Here is a 15283-nt window from a genome sequence, read left to right on the forward strand (position 1 = left end):
CCAATGTGACTCATAAATCCTCTAATCTCTAGATAATACTTTAATTCAATCAATTCATCACAATTCACATAAAATTTCTTAATCAAAACCAAAACGCAAACAGGTTCCAAGTCGGGTGCCCGCTTCAGGTTCTTTTCTCAGGTTCCAGTTTTGGTTTCGAAACCTATAGGAATCAGAACCGGGATCGCACAGTATCGGTTCTAATAAAATGGAATCGGAACCTACCCGCATTGAGTCGGTTTCGGGTAGGTTCCAATTCTGGTTCTACTCGCAGGTTCCAGTTATACCCACTACCCGTGCTCACCCCTATTACCAATAATTTAAAAACTTCGTTTTAAAATTGACATAAAAAGAAAAAAAAAAAAAAAAAGGAAATCCTATTAATAATATTAATTTACAATAAACAAAAATGTAGAGGGCAAAACGGTCCACCGATTAACCAAATGACGAAGTACTTCTGTTGACTTTCTAAAGTCTCTATGCCTTGTCTGAAAACCGCTTTGTTATGTTTGTACTGGATAATGTTATGTGCACTAACAAAAAACCATACAACCCAAGTACTAACTGACTTGACATACCTCTTTATTGCCACGTCAGTTCCCCCCAAAAATAAAAATAAAAAATTTCAAAATTTCAATTGTTAGTACTTGGATTAGTACAATTTAGTTAGTGTACATAACATTACTCATTTGTACTTATAGACTGTAGCACGAGAAGTGGTATTGAGTTTGGTGGTTTTGGGATCCTTTCCTGAAAACAGCATTCCATGATTTATCATAATATTAATTTTTTTTAATTAATTCTACACTCTTTTTCACTTCACGTTCTTATTATTATTAAAAAAAGAGTAATGTTATAGTTATCAAAGATTATACATTGAATTTGTACATTAAATAAGATGATAAAATTCTGATTATTAATTTATTATCAACTAATATTAATCTATTTACTATGTCATTCGATATACAGATTTAGTACATAACCTTTCGATGGCTTTATGATTTTCCTTACAAAAATGATAAAAACTTTATCTGCAGAAAGATCAATTTGGGTTTATTCCTTGGAACCTACTCCACTCTGTCTCGTTCAATTGAAAGGTCTGTGTCAACTGTCAATCAATCAAACATTTATCTAAATTGGTACGTGATATTTTCTCAAGAAAGTCGATATCAATGCTTCACATGTATTGGAATTGGTCTCTATCACGTTACTAATCTTCACATGCTTGTCCATTTCACCATCAATTTTACCACGTTCCTTGCTATACTCCTAATTATACGGTGTTCTCTTAATTCTTACATCCACATAATTCTAACAGCTTCCTCTTTATTGACTTAGAAGTCAATTACAGAGTATATATACAGCTCATTATAGGTCTTTTTTATCACATTTTCATTTAGTGTTCTTCATTGACTTAGAAGTCAATTACAGAGTATGCATACAGCTCATTATGAGTTATTTTTATCACATTTTCATTTAGTGTTTCATATATATCTTGTACATGAAATGACAACAGTATCCCTTGACAATTTGATTGACATTGAAATGACAAAAGCGTTCTAGGAAAATCCTCAATCCACACCATTTTTGAATAAATAAAAGATTAAAGTCATGATTAAAAAAAAAAATACTTGTGAATTAATTTATTTGTAGGATATAAAACATTGAGATATTTATTCATAGGATTTATTATGAATTTTAATAATATATAATAAGAAAACTTTTTATCCATTGAACACGCTATCAACATTCATAAAATTTGATAATCAAAAAGAAAATATCTCAAGACCTTGACCCATTTGCACATTGAACACGTTATCTGCTTTATTATCTGCTTTTATCATTCAAATAAACTCACATCATTGGAAGGATTTATCACACGTTAATATAAATTTACAATTTAACGAGATAATGAGATAATACTGCACTAAATATAAACTAATATTGTCTTTTGTTTATTACATAAAATCATATTGTTTTATATTTAATATGTTTAGAATATTGAATTAAAATTAAAACTTGTACCAAATAATAATTAAGAACTTTAACTAGAAATTAAAAAAGTAAAGAAAAAAGAAACGAACATTTTAAAAGTATATAAATGAATAATTCTTTTAATAGAAACTGATGCATTTTAAAATGATTAAATATTATTTATAACATTAAGAAACATTTTGACTTCAGTTGATTGAGTTTTGGCTTCATGCTTCAAGGTTTCGGATTCACATATTTTAATTGACTCTTTCTCAAGTAAGATATTATCTTCCAGTTGACTGATTCATGTTTGGCCAGAATTATCTTTATCTTGCACTCAGGAAGGAGACAAGTCAACTAATGATAGCTAAGTAATTCTATAAGACTTAGCATTCTGATAGGAAACTTGAGTTGATTGTTCACTTTCCCCTTTCCAGGCTTCCTACACTTCTGGGGTTCAAATGCTCACTCTTTTGTTGGAAGTAAATGTCTGTAATCCAAATATATTGTCACTTGCATTTGCTTTTTGCTTGGTCACTTTTGTAGATTATCAAGTGATGGGGAAGAGATTTTGTGGACTTGTTTATGCGTGGTGTATGGTTACTTGGTGCTTTTTGCAGTTGCTCAGATTACGATCCTTCGAAGGTGAATCTTACTGCAAGTTTATAGTTTTTTCTTTTCAGTTTTCTTCAATGTCTCCCACTACTAAGTTTTGATATCTAGTTTTCTCATCTAAAGAAGTTCAATGTTATTGAAAATATGTAATAGTGTTAAGTGTCTTATTGAAGTTCAATGTTTTGCTCCGAGAAGATGGCATACTGCTTAACTAGTGTATGTGAGTGTGACATCTTATTCAAGGATAATCAATTATGAAAAGAGAATGAATTTAGGAGTTGGGCTGTATGAATTTAGAAGTTGCCTTATCCCATGATTTATATTTGCTCATGTCCATTTGCAGTCAGCGCATTGGGAGCAGTCTGAGCAGATTAATTGATCCTATGAACCATCTCGGAAACTGGAACGAGGGAGATCCATGCCTATCAAATTGGACCGGAGTTTTATGTTGACACAATTGATGAGACTGAGGTTACTTGCATGTTCAGAATCTGTATGTCCTTTCCATACCCTTTTCACCATTTCATGCTTGCTATCTTGCTGTCAATGATTTTTCAATCTTTAAATTCTAAAGATGTGACAATTAATGATACTGAACATTTTCGATACAGGCATTCTCTGACATGAATCTTTCGGGAAGTTTAGCGCCTGAGCTTGGCCAGCTATCTCGTCTTCGAATATTGTGAGGCAAAATTTACATAAGTTGATATCTTGAGAAAACTGAATTATATTGTATCTTCCAAGTTAATCAATGCAGTGTTGCTAATGCTTTTCTCGATTTTGTCCGCTGGCAGGAATTTCATGTGGAATGATCTGCAGGAAGCATACCAAAGGAGATAGGGAATATATCATCTTTACTACTCTTGTAAGTTATAGATGCAGGTGTTTATTAATTATTTACATCAAATATGATACTATTTGAAACAATATATTTGTGTTGGTTTAATATTACGTGATGTACATGCGTGTGCAGACTCTTGAATGGAAACAGATTATCAGGATCTTTACCGGAAGAGCTAGGCAAGCTTTCAAACTTGAACAGACTCCAAGTAGACGAGAACAATATCTCGGGCACTATACCAAAATCATTCGCTAACATGCAGTATGAGACAATTGTAAGTGGATCATCAATCCATAGGCTAGTTCCATTCGGCAAGGCAGTTATTTTGTTCTATGATATATCTGAATATTGCAGTCACTTGAACAACAATTCAATTGTTGGTCAACTTCCACCTGAGCTTTTCAATTTATCCAGACTTATCACTTGTGAGTTCATACAGATTTGCTTTTATTGTTATTCTCTGCTGTAACATTTCTTGTTGGACGATTTTTCTGGTTAAAGCTGTTATCTGATCAGAGAGATTTGTAGTTCATTAACACATGCTTGCAGGCTTGTGGTAAATAACTTGACTGGATCTCTCCACCAGAATACTCAGAGTTGCCAACATTGCGCATACTGTATTTTCCTCTGCCCTGCTATTCATAACTGCAATTTGGTAGGCTGTCTTGTCGTCTTAATTAACTGGGTTTGTAGCAGGGCCCAAAACTTATCATACACAGGGAGGTATTATCATAGGCAATGTTTTGATAACTACATGGAGGAGAAACCCATAAAAGTTGTCAGGTCCGGGTTGACCGGTTTAACTGGCCATCAAACCAAGTGTCAAAACTTTTAAAATTTAGCAATACACCCCTGCCAATATGATATGTCCCTACAGGTTTAAAACTTAGCAAACACACCCCAAATACAATTGATCGTCGACTGGTTGGCGATGCCGACACCCTGAATGCAATCTCAATCCTCCCTTGAGCCATGCCCTAGAAAATCTATCCAAGATCTGGCCGAAATCAACTGATTTTGGCCAGATCTAACCAACGCCAGCGTAGATCGATTTCAGCCCGGGCGTCAACAACCCTCCCCATCACCACGAAAATACTCTCCTCAGCCTGACCAAATCCATCTCACCCCACCCCCTTCACCTTGGTCGATTGATTAAAACTATATGGCTTGATTGTATTTGCTTCGTTGATGGAAGGAATTTAAACCCCATTAAGGGCACGCTAATGGGGTTAGGTGTACAGGCAACATGGTTTATCATATTGAAAATTATTTTATTTACGACAATTCTTCTTTTTTCTCTCTGCAGTAACTGATAACATAACTTTAGTGGGACAGAATCCGCCACTTATGGAAACTTTTCCAGCTTAGTTAAATTGTAAGTGCTACTGAAACTGTTCACTTTTCGCACTGTTTTCATTAATATACAGATAATTTGCATGTGTTTGGCCTTTAGATTAATATTTTTTAAAAGACCTCCTTGCATTTGAAAGAAAACAGTACTAGGAATTAGTCTTGGAAGGAAAGACAGATACACTCACCTCGTTGAGGTTGCAATATCTTTGGCTATTTGATGAGGATTGTAGATCAGTATACTTAGTTCGAACTTGATTTTGAATAAATCAGATGTCGAAACCAACTTTTTAAAAATTTTGATTGTTAATTTTGAATGCACATACAATCACCTTGCTTTAGTTGTTGTTCAGAGACTCTCTTTTTAAGAATGTTTTATGAAACATCAGAATGTAGGTCCACATATATCTTTAAATTCTATTCCTTTTTGTCTCTTTAATTGGTCATCTTTAGTATTCCTAGAAATGTTTCAGGAATCAATAATTCAATGATTTGGTAGAGGTCGCAACTGTAACTTCTAAGGACTCCAAAAGAAGACATTTATGATTGATTATAAAAGCAGGATCTACTAAAAGTTAACTTCAGTCTGAGTTTGAAACCTGAAGTACCTCTGCAATGCTCAAATATGGCCTGGTTGATATTGAGAACCTTGATGTTGAGGTTGCAATAGACTGCTGGTCATATTGTTGTCAGCATCAAAATGATAATTTGTTTCTGCCTACATAAAAAATATGCTATGCTGATGCTGCTACATTTTCTCTCCAAAATTGGCAGAAGTCTAAGACATTGCAGCTGCAGGGAGCCGTTCTGATCTTAGCAGGATTCCACGCTATACTTCTGTAAGTTTGAGTATTGTTCAAATTTTGTTGCAGATTTTTTTTTATCACTTTCAGTAGGATGCATTAACTCTTGAGTTTTGATTTATTTATTTCCATTCTAGATAACTACCAAATTTAACTTATATTAATTGTTACGGGGTCATGTGACAGGGATCTTAGCGGGAATCAGCTTACTGGACCCATACCATCAAATAAGCTTTCTGATAATATGAAACCATGTATAATGGCATCGTAAATGTCACTCATTTTGTTCAAATAGATAAGTAAAATGGAGGGATGTCAGAGTAATTTTACCTTGTCATTGCAGTGACTTTCAGAAACAGTCTTAATGGATCATCCCAGCAAGTTCTCAGATCTTCCTTCTCTTCAGAGACTGTGAGAATATATTTACTTCTAATTATTCCTTGTCATTTCCTGTTTTGGAATTACAGTTATGAATTATTATTTAGACCATTTCTTAATGATGATTGATTATCTAATCTAATATGATTTTCAAATTATGTTCTATTCAGTCACTTGATAACAATTTTTTGGATGGTTCTATCCCGGCTAGCATATGGCAGACACTGTCCTGGAGTTCAAGTGCTATACTGTCACTGTAAGATCCGAAAAAGAAACTTTGAGTTATTATTTGCTTTATGCTTCACTGATTCCCTGCTGATTTACACGGCTCATTGACAACCCATTATTCTGAAATTGAATTAGTTTTCTTATTTGTTAATTTTTGGAGTGAGCTTCATCGGTTTTAAAAGTCTGGCTCTGTAAACCATATCTCATGCCAATCATTTATCTTTGTACATTCAAAATGCAGTGATCTGAGAACAATAATTTCTCAAGCGTTTTAGGAGATCTAAATCCTCCAAACAATGTCACACTAAGGTATGCTGCTTTCTTATTATATACATCATTATTGTTTGCTAGTAATTACACTGCATGAATGAGGATTTTGCATGGTTGGACATCTTTGACTTTGCAGGTATGACATTTTCATAAAAACCAGAATGATGATATGGCAATTTCAAGATTCTGAACTTGAGTGATTTATCTTGATGCATCATGTACGACAATCAAGGACTCAGTTTGTCAACTATATCTAATATAAAATCTGCTTAAATAATAAATTTATAAACTTATGCCTCTGTATAGTGGTTAGATTGTTGCTCATAATGTCCTGCTATAGGACAGGCCAACAAGCATATTCTATGGAGATGGAAATGATACAACTAGCTTTTCTAATGTTGTATTGTATGATGTAGCGTCAAGATAACTATTGCTTGACTAAGAAATAGCTGTAAGCTTTGCTTGCCCCGGCAAATAATGAACCATGCAAGTATTCCTTTCAAAGTCCGGTATAATTTCTTTTTATTCAATGTCCTAGAAACGGCATGCAAAGCATGGAGAAAATTTTAGTGTATTTTTTATTGATTTTTGTCCTTTTACTGTGTAATCTTCTACTTTCTTTCCAGTTATTCTGGTCATCATGAAAACTACAAATATTTATTAATGGAAAAGCTAACTGCATATTGGTCCTTAATTTTGCCACTCATTTCTACCATATTAGCGGTTTTTTTTAGGCTCGCGGCAATCCTGTCTGCACAAGTGCAAACATACCAAACATAGACCAATTCTGTTATTCTAAAACAGAAGACGATGAGACAATTACAAATTCCACCAATTCAAAATGTCCTATTGAGGCATGTCTACAGATTTTACGAATATGTCCCAGCATCTGGTGTTTATGTAGCTGTGCAGCACCTCTGAGAATTGGATACCGGCTGAAAATCCTAGTTTTTCTTATTTCGGTCCATATGCCAACCTTTTTGAAGCATACGGACTCGTTCTCTCAACTTAAGCATTTATCAACTATCAGTTGATCAATTGCTGGGGAAAAGGACTCGTCTAAGGATGTATTTGAAGCTGTCCTTTCATGCCACTAACTGTGTTTAATACAAGTGAGGGGCTGCGAATTAGAGAAATATACATCCTGGAGATTTCCTGGGGAGACCTATTTGGACCTTATGAGCTGCTCAACTTCACTTCCTGGGACCTTATGCGAGTGATGTATCTAAGCCTGCCATTGCTCTTTAATCTGTTCTAAAAAAAATTTAGCCTTAAGTAGACTTAGGATTATGTCGGCAAAGCACTACGGATACACTGAGCTTGGAATTGATAGATATAGTAGTTCTGTTTATATTTAATGCCTTTCTGCATGTTGCAATGATAATGCTGTCTTAATTTATACTTATGATTTCTCACTGCTACAGTAAATCCTGAGACTCAAAGGCAGGTATTGTAAAGGTGTTTGGCAGCAATTGTAGTACAGCCATGCCAGTGCTGTGGTAATATCTGCAGCCGTAACATTTCTGATGACAAGAAGACATGCCAGAAAACAGCACTCCTGCCCAGAAGGCGGCGATGTGTGAGTTTTCTAATACAACTACCTATATTGATTTCTGCAAATCCTCAATATAACAACATACTGGGAAAGAGTGTGAAGTTCCTTATGTTTGCAGCCACAAAGGTTTCAATGAAAATGATGGAGTGAAGGGCTTCAAGTTCAAAGAATTGGCATCGGCAACTGACAACTTTAACGCTCAACTCAGTTGGTCAAGGAGGTTATGGAAAGGTTTATAAAGGATTTTATCTGACAATACGTAGTCGCCATAAAACGAGCAGAAGAAGAAGGTCTTTACAGGGCCAAAAAGAATTCTTGACTGAGATAAAATTATTGTCAAGGTTACATCATCGGAACCTGGTTCTTTGTTGGGCACTGTGATGAAGAAGAGGAGCAGGTATGTTCTCTAGATGCCAGACATATCTGATTTATGGATGTTTTACCCAAGAAAAAATTAGGTCTATAAAAATTTGTAAATCACACTGCTTTGTGTCTTGGTATTCTGCAGATGCTGGGTGATGAGTTCATGCCTAATGGCACTTGAGAGACTGGCTTTCGGGTATGAAAAATTCAGAATCCGGTTATTAACCCCTTCTATTTTATTTTCCGGGCTCAAAATTTGATTTTTGAATATCAAATGCAGGTAAAGCTAAGCACCCAAATTTTGGTATGAGGGTCCGCATTGCATAGACAGCTAAGGGGATTCTTTCCTCCATACTGAAGCAAACCCACTTGTTCCACCGAGATATCAAACCAGCAACATACTTCTTGACTCCAGTTTATTGATAAGTGCTGATTTTGGACTCTCACGACTTGCTCGGTCCTAGGTGATGAAGGAACCATGCCAACTCATGTTTCCACAATTGTCAAGGGAACACCAGTATGTTGAATCTGTTCAATTGTTCATTCACCATGTTCAAGGATCAAAAGCTTTTCGAAATTAATCTTTCTCAACAAATATCCAACTTCATTGTAAGTCTGGCAATTTTTATTCCGCCTCAAGTACATATTTATGATCTTGTACATGCAGGGTACCCGATCCGAATATTTTCTAACTCACAAGTTGACAGATAAAAGTGATGTTATAGCCTCGGAGTTGTACTCCTGGAGCTCTTGACGGGTATGCACACCAATATCAGATGGAAAAAACATAGTTCGCGAGGTACTTTTAACACAGAGAACTCTTTCCTGAATATCTATTCCCTGTTGCATACCTTTCTTACGAGAAAACGAAACTATATCCAGGTGAATGTAGCTCGTGAATCGGGCTTGATGCTCTCCACTAGACAATAGAATGGGGTTTGCCCATCTGAATGATCCAGAGGTTTTAGCTTTGGCCCTCAATTGTTGCCATGACAAGACAGAACGACGGCCATCCATGTCAGATGTAGTGAGGGAGCTAGAAACCATACTGAAGATGATACCAGAAACTGATGCCACATTTTCTGAATCCACCTCCATGCATTCTGCAGCAAATCACATCGCATCAGCTTCTTCATCGTTCATGACGGGATCAATATTTTTCATCTTATGGTCAGGCAGTGACCTTTGAGTGATGTCATTCCCATATCCCACCTCGTTAAAACCCTGCAAAGGAGTTGTAAAACCTTGCTCTATATAGGAATAAACTTATAAAAAATACATTCCTAATTGAGATAATTATAAATAAGAATAACTCTACATTATAATAAGTTATAATTTTTCTAATTTTTATCTTAAGGAAAATTACCTGCACATAGTAACTTGCATGAATTTGTAACTTGCAATTCATCGATATTGGAGGTCCTAATTTTGTAATGCTTAAACAATTAACAATTGTCTATGACTCACGTTAGTTGTCATATAGTAACTGTATTTACAATTCTATTAAGGACAATTATCTTTGTTGGTTTAAAATATGATCTTCTATCCGTTTCAAAAATAGGCAATTGAAATACTGAATTGAAACCCTAATATTATAAACATGAATGAATCTTAATATTGTACTACTAAAACATGAATTTTGAAATAAATAATTAGCTTACCTCTATTAAGTTATAACTTTTATAGTAAAAAATTAGTTAGTCCCTTGTTATGATTATGGTAGAAGTTTGACTGTATTGTGAAATAGTGATACATTTGTCAATGATTTTTGCAGGCACATTATGTTCTTGGGTACGAACTCTACACAAGAGTTAATGAACTTCGAAGAATGATCATATTAAATATAACTATCGTGAAATTTGTTTTTGTCTTATATATGGTGTATATCTTTTATTTGAATACTCGGTTTTTTTTTTTTTTTAGTTTTTAAGAGTGAATTTTACGCATAATATTAGATGCAAGACATATTAGGTTTAGACTTTAACCAATATAACATGTGATTGATTACATGTTTAATTTTCTGCATGCTATCATGAGAGGAATTGGCATTTCTCTCTCATATGCTTCACGTTACGACAAGGGGGTATAGAATTTACATTTGTCCTATGTCGTGAATTGTTAGACATGATGTGTAATTACATATACATTATCATTTTTTATTTTTTATTTAGTTGTATACATATATATTAGCGATGGATAGTTCGAGTGTGGTAGGACAAGTGCTAGTTATCTACTTCTTTCGCATCTCCCCTGAGAATTAGTCGCGTGTAAGTTGGTCCAAATATAATATGATATTAATAATAATAAATACACAAAAATAAAATAAAATACCCAAAAATATAAAATATAAAAAGATCTTAAAGAATCTTATATTATATCTTAGCTATTGATGAAAGATATAAAAACAAATTTGGATAAAAATAAATTGATCTTTATCCAATACCAATTAGGGGTGAGTGAGTCTGGGTATCCTACATTTTTCGGGGGAACCAAAATCAAAACCGCATGGTACAGGTTCCCAAAAAAAAGGAATCGGAACCTAAAATACAGGTTCCGGTTCCTTACCCAGGTACCCTGTAAAAAATTAATTACCCCTTATTAGTTTAAAAAATAAAAAAAATACCTTAAAAGTTTACAAATACACCCCTAACAAATTAAGAAAACTTACATTTAGTGGTTTTTCAACTTTTGATTACTCATTCATTTGTGTCCAATGTGACTCCTAAATCCTCTAATCTCTAGACAACACTTTAATTCAATCAATTCATCACAATTCACATAAATTTTTTTAATCAAAACCAAAACGCAAACAGGTTCCAAGCATGTTCTAAGTCGGGTGTCTGCTTCAGGTTCTTTTCTCAGGTTCCAGTTTTGGTTTCGAAACCTATAGGAACAAGAACCGGGATCGTATAGTATCGGTTCCAATAAAATGGAATCAGAACCTACCCACATTGAGTCGGTTTCGGGTAGGTTCCGATTCTGGTTCTACTTGCAGGTTCTAGTTATACCCACTACCCGTGCTCACCCCTAAATACCAATAATTTAAAAACATCTTTTTAAAATTGAGATAAAAAGAAAAAAAGGAAAAAGGAAATCCTATTTATAATATTAATTTACAATAAACAAAAATGTAGAGGGCAAAACGGTCCACCGACTGACGAAGTACTTCTGTTGACATTCCAAAGTCTCTATGCCTTGTCTGAAAACCGCTTTGTTATATTTGTACTTGTAGGCTGTAGCACGAGAAGTGGTATTGAGTTTGGTGGTTTTGGGATCCTTTCCTGAAAACAGCGTGCCATGATTTATCATATTATTAACTTTTTTTAATTAATTCTACACTCTTTTTCCCTTTGTGTTCTTATTATCATTCAAAAAAGAGTAATGTTGGAGGTATCGAAGATTGTGTATCAAATTTGTATATTAAATAATGTGACAAAATTTTAATCATTGATTTATTATCAATTAATATTAATTGATTTTATCACATTATTCAGTACACAAATTTGATACACAATCTTCATCTTCATGGTGATTTTCCTTAAAAAAAAAATGATGAAACTTTATCTACAAGAAGATAAATTTGGGTTTATTCCTTGGAACCTACTCTACTCTGTCTTATTCAATTAAAGGGTCTCTGTCAACTATCAATCAATCAAACATTTATCTAAATTGCTGCGTGATATTTTCCCAAGAAAGTCGATATCAATACTTCACATGTATTGGAATTGGTCTCTATCATGTTACTAATCTTCATCTCATCATGTTATTTATCTTCATCTAAAATAATTACAACTTTCAAAAAATCAGAATCATCCTACGTGTCGTTATTATAGTAGATGACTTCTCTAACAAGCTTAATAGTACTAAGTATAGGTGTTCAAACTTAAGCATGAGCGAGAATTGATTCAGATCTTAATTATAAGAGATTATGCATGTAATCCACTCCATTATACCAACCTCCAACCATTGTCAAACAGTGTATATAAAAGGAAGGTCTCACCTAGGGGATTGATCAATTATTATTCATACAAGCATAGGAAATCAAACATGCTCATCCATTTCACAATCAATTTTACCACATTCCTTGCTATACTCCTAATTAAACAGTGTTCCCTCAATTCTTACATCCACATAATTCTGACAACTTCCTCTTCATTGACTTAGAAGTCAATTACAGAGTATGTGTACAAGTCAATTACAACTCATTATGAGTCATTTCTATCACATTTTCATTTAGTGTTTCCTATATATTTTGTACATGAAATGACAATAGTATCCCTTGACAATTTGATTGACATTGAAATGGCAAAGGCGTTCAACAGAAATCCTCAATCCACACCATTTTTGAATAAATAAAAGATTAAAGTCATGATTAAAAAAAAATATACTTGTTAATTAATTTATTCGTAGGATATAAAACATTGAGATATTTATTCGTAGGATTTATTATGAATTTTAATAATATATAATAAGTAAACTATGAGTCATATGATCAGTGGCTCCCGAGTCAAGAATCCAATCATCAATAACACCACAATTTGAAAATAGGGAAACAATATTACCTGCCAGGTTAGCTGATGGTGTTCTCAAGTTCTCCTTGCCTAGTAACTGAATCAATTGAGTATACTACTGTGGAGTTAAAACATTGCCTAAGCTAACTCCTTTGTTGTTGTCAGTTGTTGATTCAATTTGTGAATCTGATTCTTGACTTGAGTGAACTTGATTGGCTTTAGCTTTTGATCCTGACTTATTCTTGGTAAACTGAAAATCTGTCGGATATCCATGCAATTTGTAACAATTATCCTTCTTGTGTCCTGCTATGTGGCAGTAATCACATTTAACATAGGGTTTTTTTCCTTTATATTTTGAGCTCTAAGTCTGGTTTCTTTGATTCCCTTGTGAGTAAAGAGCCGTATTAACTTCAGTGTTCTGATTAAATCCAGTCAAGACCTTTTGGCTTTCATCTTGACTTACAATTGAATAAGCCTGTTTGACAGAAGGTAGGGGAACCATTAACAGGATTTGACTTCGCACCAATGCATATGAGTCATTAAGTCCTATAAGGAATTGTAGAAGTTTTTGTTGGTTAAGATGTGCCAAATATGCTTTAGCTGATTCACTGTCAGGTGGTGGCAAACTCACCAATGAGCTGAGTTCATCCCATAGAGTTTTCAGCTTGTTGTAATATATTGCAACCGAGTGAGTTCCTTGCATCATGTTAACTATCTCTCTGTGGATACCAAAGACTCTTGTGCCATTGACCTTGTGGAATTGTTCTTGAAGATCTTGCCAAACCTGTCGCGCACTACTAGAGTATACAATACTGTTGAATATTTCCTTTGAAACAGTGTTGAAAATCCAAGCTAACACCAAGGAATTACAACGTTCCCACTATGCATGCAAAGATTGATTGAAATTTACCTTCTCACAAGATCCATCAACAAACCCTAATTTGTTTTTTGCTCTTAAAGAAACAATCATTGCACGACTCCAAATCCCATAATTTTCCATTCCCGTAAGTTGCTCTGAAACAAGGACTGAACCAGGCGTATCTGATGGATGTATGTAGAGAGGTGCACTTGAGTCAATAACATTTGACATTTTGAGATGAATTTGTTTTAGTTTTGTGCAGAAATTCAGTTGAATTAATCAACAGATTTTAGCTAACAGCTGGATGAACTTATTCTGATTTTAGAGAGATGAAGAAGAAAAGGGAAAAACAGAGTTGATTCTAGAGTTGATTCTAACTTGAATCTTTAATTGAGGCTACTAATTTTGCAGTTGAAAAACACTGCTATGATACCATGAACAAATCTCGCATTTGAGAGACAAGAATTTTTATTTAGCTTAAGGGATTAGTTTACAAGCAGAGAAGCTTATATATACAAGTAACCATAGTTAGTCAACCACAATTAATTAACCATAACAACTAATTAACAACTAACTAACAGATTACTAACTAATTAACAGATTAACAGATTAACTAGCTAACTAAACTAATTAACTGATTATGCTAATAATCCAATACATACCTTTCTTACGAGAAAACGAAATCTATATCCAGGTGAATGTAGCTCGTGAATCGAGCTTGATGTTCTCCGTCATAGACAATAGAATGGAGTCTTGCCCATCTGAATGCATCGAGAGGTTTGTGGCTTTGGCCCTCAATTGTTGCCATGACAAGACAGAACGACGGCCATCCATGTCAGATGTAGTGAGGGAGCTAGAAACCATACTGAAGATGATACCAGAGACCGATGCCACATTTTCTGAATCCACCTCCATGCATTCTGGCAGCAAATCAACATCAGCAGCAGCTTCTTCATCGTTCATGACGAGGGATCAATATTTTTCATGTAATGTACTGGGCAGTGACCTCGTGAGTGGTGTCATTCCCACCATTTCACCTCGTTAACACCCTGAAAAGGAGTTTTAATATGGTTTTTCATGTGCAGTAGTAGTTGTACCATGAGGAATATGTAATACGGATCTTGTCCTTGTTTAAAATTCCATCCTGTGAATGAAATAGTTATATATATTAGTGAAACAGTGTACATTCATTAGAGTTCTTGCAGGCTCATTATGTTTCTTGAGTACTGAACTCTGCACAAGAGTTGAAAGAACTTCGAAGGAATGAATCATATTAAATTTAACTATAGTAGAAATTTGCTTTTGTCTTATATATGCAGTATATTTTTTATTTGAATACTCGGGTTTTTTTTTTTTTTTTTTTTAAAGCTTTTAAGAGATAATATTGGATGCAAGACATATTAGGTTTAGACTTTTGTAACACGTGATTGACATTTTCTCTCTTATTCTTTTGATTTTTTATTGAATTTTTTAGGCTTTCTTCGTAATTGATGTTTTTTTGGGTTTTCATTTCTCCTGAATTGCGAACGATCTCTC

At 34.2% G+C, this 15283-nt stretch overlaps 1 protein-coding gene and 1 pseudogene across 1 annotated transcript in view; both read left to right on the top strand.

Annotated features, from left to right (window-relative positions):
* LOC116129992 (probable LRR receptor-like serine/threonine-protein kinase At1g06840) overlaps positions 1-15283 on the top strand; it is a 73623-nt gene that overhangs the window by 41068 nt on the left and 17272 nt on the right.
* Positions 444-14792, top strand: LOC116129972 (annotated as a pseudogene).

Source organism: Pistacia vera, unplaced genomic scaffold (assembly GCF_008641045.1).
Source record: "Pistacia vera cultivar Batoury unplaced genomic scaffold, PisVer_v2 Contig216, whole genome shotgun sequence".
NCBI lineage: Eukaryota > Viridiplantae > Streptophyta > Magnoliopsida > Sapindales > Anacardiaceae > Pistacia > Pistacia vera.